The sequence below is a fragment of the Dipodomys ordii genome, unplaced genomic scaffold, assembly GCF_000151885.1.
Source record: "Dipodomys ordii isolate 6190 unplaced genomic scaffold, Dord_2.0 Scaffold1, whole genome shotgun sequence".
In the NCBI taxonomy this organism is placed as follows: Eukaryota; Metazoa; Chordata; class Mammalia; order Rodentia; family Heteromyidae; genus Dipodomys; species Dipodomys ordii.
Window position 1 is genome coordinate 62,362,702 of NW_012267217.1, and position 5,080 is coordinate 62,367,781.

Sequence of the window (5,080 nt, forward strand, 5' to 3'; positions counted from 1 at the left end):
CCTCCCGGAGGCCCCTGAAGGCTCCCCAACCCGAGGGCCTGTCCCGGGCTGTCAGACACAGCATTAAGGGTGCCCCGAGACCAGGCGAAGGAGAAGCATCCCCCTTCCTCCCCAAAAAAGCTCCAGCCAGGGGCCGGTGAATCACGCCTGGGAGGCTGAGATCTGAGGATCACGGTTCAAAGCCAGCCGGGGCAGGAAAGGCTGTGAGACTCTTATCTCCAATAAACCACCAGAAAACTGGAAGTGGTGCTGTGACTCAAGGGGTAGAGCACTCACCTTAAGTGAAAGAGCTCAGGGACAGGCCCTGAGTTCAAGCCCCAAGACCACACACACACACACACAGCAAGTACCCGCCACCATCATGGCTGTAGCCCCCACTCTCGCCCTGTCAAGAGGGGTCCTGAGCCTGACGCTTGTGTCTCATGCCTGTAATCCTAGCTACTCAGGAGGCTGAGATCTGAGGATCACAATTCAAAGCCAGCCCAGGCAGGAAAGTGTGTGAGACTCTTATCTCCAGTGAACCACCAAACAACTGGAAGTGGTGCTGTGGCTCAAGTGGTAGAGCGCTCATCACCTTGAGCTGAAAAGCTCAGGGACAGCACCCAGGCCCAGAGTTCAAGCCCCACGACTGACCAAAACAGAGGGCTCCTGGGAGCCCTGGGCTGGACCTGCTCAAGACAAGCACCAGGGCCTGCACCAGAATCAGCGCCGCCTCCTGTTTCCAGGTCCTCAGGGTGCGGGCTTGATCTCCCAGACGTGGTGTCAGCCCACAGCACCCCAGCCCTGGCTCTGCAGGTCAACTCGTGCAGAGGGCCCTGGGGACCGATGGGAAAGCTCCAGGTCCTGGGGTGTGTGCAGGGCTTCAGGAACTGATTGCGCACCTGCCTCCCAGGCTGGATCCAAACTAGAACCCACCTCCCTTGCCTAGAGCTGACCTGGAACAACTGCCCAGCCCATCCACTTTCCTGTTGATGGGAGATGAAATGTGGAAGATGAGCTTGGGGACACTGAGGGGCTGGGCCCGGGAACAGCCCGGAGTACCCCGTCATCGGCCACAGAGAATCAGGAGCAGCGATTGTCCAGAACAGAGCAAAACACTTGACACACTCAAGCCATAGTGGACTGCTCAGAATTCTCCAGAAAGTACTAGAAGCCAGGAGTCAGGTGTGTGGGAGCTGTCCTGGGTAGAATGTGGAAGGGCATCTCCCCCAGCATGGGGCGGGAAAGCTGAGACAGAAGGAAAGGGGACAGAAGGAACGCCCCGGCTTGTGAGCCAGCCGGACCCAGGGCAGCAGCTGGAGAGGCCTGGGGGCCACTGCTGCCTCTTCTGCCAGAAAGAGGCCTGGGGTTACAGGCCCTGGCCGCCTGGGGGGCAGGAGGCCTTCCCCGAGACCTCCCAAGGAGCCCGCAGCTGGGAAGGTGGCGCAGTGGTAGAGCGCTTGCCTTGCATGCATGAGGCCCCAGGTTCAATTCCTCAGCACCACATAAGCAGAAAAAGCCGGAAGTGGCTCTGTGGTTCATGTGGTGGTAGAGTGCTAGCCTTGAGCTGAAGAGCAGAGGGACAGCGTTCAGGCCCTGAGTTCAAGCCCCAGGACTGGCCAAAAAGAAAAAAACAAAAAAAGAGCCCACAGCTTTGGGGAACAGGACATTAGGAGTCTCACCGGGGAGCAGGACCAGCCTGGGGCGCTCGGGTGCTGACCTGGGGCCCTCCCGCCATGCTGGGACCCCGGCCAGCTCTTGCGGGTGTCCCTGGTGAGCCTGGCACTGAACTACGCAGCTTCCCTTCCAGCCAGCAGGACCCTTCCCTTCCACGTGGACTCCAGGAGCCCTTCTTGGGATCTCCCCAAACCTGAGCATTCTTCGATGTGACTGAGTTAGGTTTCAGAGCAACGCCTCAGCCCTCCACAGCTGACTGGGGTCAAGGCCTGGGATCTGGCTGACAGAACCGTTAGCACACATGCGCAGGAGAGCACCGAGAGGACGGGCCGCTGCCACGGCTGAAGCCGATGCCGGACTTACACTGAAGAGCCGCTCAGACTCCTCTCGGGAGCCACAGGCTTAAACCTCCTCACCGCTCGTCTCCACAAGTAAAACAGATGCACCAACAGCCTCCTCGCCAAGTGGAATATTCCAGTTACTCCTGAGATAGTGTACCAGATGGGCTTGCTTGTTTGTTTATTTATCTACCCCCAATACTGGAATTCGAATTCAAGTCTTGCCCTGTCCTTTGCTTTTTCTCTACCACTTGAGCCAAACCTCCACTACCAGCTTTTTGCTGGTTAACTGGAGATAAAAATCTCATAGACTTTTCTGCCTAGGCCGGCTTTGAACCTCAATCATCAGATCTCAGTCTCCTGAGTAGCTGGGATTACAGCACTCAGCTTATATTTTGTCTGGGGCCTGAACTCTGGGCCTGGGCGCTGTCCCTCAGCTTTTCAGCTCAAGGCTAGCGCTCTACCACTTGAGCCACAGCGCCACCTCCAGCTTTTTTTCTCTGCTTATGTGGTGCTGAGGAATCGAACCCAGGGCCTCATGCATGTGAGTCAAGCACTCTACCACTGAGCCACCTTCCCAGCCCTTATATTTTGTCTTTAAGATAGCGTCTCACGCGAGGAAGGGACTGGGAGAGAGTGAGGGAAGGGAAGATACTGTGCAAGAGAGAGAGAGAGAGAGAGCGCCAGCGTTCGCACTCGAGAGCACCGGGTGCCCGTGGCTCACGCCTGTAATCCTAGCTACTCAGAAGGCTGAGATCTGAGGATTGTGGTTCAAAGCCAGCCTGAGCAGGAAAGTCCGTGAGACTCTTATCTCCAATTTTTTGTCTTTTCTGGCTTTTTCTGCTTATGTGCTGAGGAATTGAACCCAGCATGCAAGGCAAGAGCTCTACCGCTGAGCCACCTTCCCAGCCCTCATATTGAAATTTTTCTAAGTTTAAACCTCTGTACTTCACGACAAGAAAACCTGTGCATGTCTGCACTGAGGCAGTGGAATCCTCAGGGGTGAGCAAGGCCTGGACTGCGGCTGCCCCATTCTGAAGCCTGCCATGCAGCTCGCCAGGCTCCCCGCCTGGTGGGAATGGCCTTAACACACAGACAGACTGCACTGGAGATAATCAACTTGTCCCAAAACAAAAATGTACAGTCCACAGGATTTTCTTTACTGCTGGTCCTAGGGCTTGAGCTCAGGGCTGGGGTGGTATCCCTGAGCTGCTTTTTGCTCAAGGCTAGGGCTCTATCACTTGGCTACAGTACTGCTTCTGGCTTTTTTTGATAATTCATTGGAGATAAGAGTCTCAGGGACTTTCCTGCCTCAGCTGCCTTCTAACCTGGATCTTCTGATCTCAGCCTCCTGAATGGCTAGGATTACAAGCATGAGCCACCAGTGCCTGGTTCCACAGGATTTTCATGGGGCTTGAACTCAGGGTCTGGGCACTGTCCTTGCTCTGCTTTTGCTCAAGACTAGCACTCTACCACTTGAGCCACAGCACCACTTCAGCTTTTTCTGTTCATGCGGTACTGAGGAATCGAACCCAGGGCTTCATGCATGCTAAGCAAGCACTCGACTACTGAGCCACCTTCCCAGCCCTCCACAGGGTTTTAAGGGCTGAATTCAGAGCTGTAGTTTCCATCTCCAAAGGTGACCAGGGCCTATGTCCTAGGGACCTTGTCACCGATATGCCGGGAGACACGGAAGGCGCCCTGGTGTCCCCACCGGGCCTTGGCTGCCCCTGCCGCCTGCCCAGTGCTGCTCCCACCGAGCAGGTGCCTCCCACACCATGGACCAACTCCTTAGGGGACACAGCACCTCTGTCACCGAGCCGGCCTCCCAGAGTCCACAGGGGGCCTTCAGGACCAACCCCAGGCCTCGCCCCTCCCCGTCCCCAGCTTGCCAGTGTTGGGCCTTGGACACTCCACTCTGCTCTGCCTCTTTCCACAATGCTCTTTACTCTGCAGAATTCCTCTGGCCTTCAGCCACTGGCTCTCCCTCCTCCCCGCAGCTCCCCACTGCCTCCAGGCTGTCCCTGCTTGGGGCTCAGACTGTGCATTTAGTCAGGAGGAGCTTTATTCTCAACTTCCCCGACCTCAAGGTCCTGACTTCTCCCCTGGCCCTCAAATATCCCCTAAGGACTCCCATCCAGGCCTCTGCTGCTCTCAGCCCCAAAGCTTCTCCCTGTCCCCTCCCCCCTCCTTAGAGGACAGGAGGGATCATGAGAGGGATCAAGGCCTTCTGGTGCCAATATCTGGGAATTTCCCCTGACCACAGCTGGCGTGAGACCCAGCAGACCTCACCCAGGGCTGGCCAAAGGCCCTCAGCACGCAACCCACAAGCCAAATGAATGCAGCCTGGAGCTTGGAAGGAGAATCTACTGGGAAAAGGCAGGAAAGCACTTTAAACATGTGGAAATGCATGCAATGGTAACCTGAGCAGAGCAAAGGAAGGTCCTGCTTAGTTTTCCTTTCATCTATCATCCTCTTTCGTTAAACATTGTGTGGTAAAATACACATGGGGCATCATGACCTTCATTTTCCCCCTCAGGTGGTACTGGGATTTTGAACTTGGCATTTAGCCTGCTACACACTTTTCCATTTGAGCCACACTTCTAGCCTTCTTTGCTCTGGTTATTTTTGAAATCTCATTTTTTGCCTAACTGGACTGGACTGTGATCCTCCTATTTACACTTTCCATTGTGGCTAGGATGGCAGATGCCCCCACACCCAGCTCATCTTGACAATGTAAATGGGCCATTCTGTATTACGTATATTCATGTTGTTGAACAACCAATCTCCAAAACTTACAAAACTGAACCTCTACACCCATTAGACAAATCTTTACTCCTCCTTACAGCCCTTGACAGGGGTGGTTTTAATTAATTTACTTATTATTTTTAGTGCCAGTATTGGGGCTTGAATTCAGAGCCTGGTTGCTGTCCCTGGTTGCTGTTGTTTGTTTTTTATTTTTTGTCCATCATAGGGCCTGAACTCTAGGCCTGGGCACTGTCCCTCAGCTCTTCAGCTCAAGGCTAGCACTCTACCACTTGAGCCACAGCACCACTTCTGGCTTTTTCTGCTTATGTGGTGCTGAG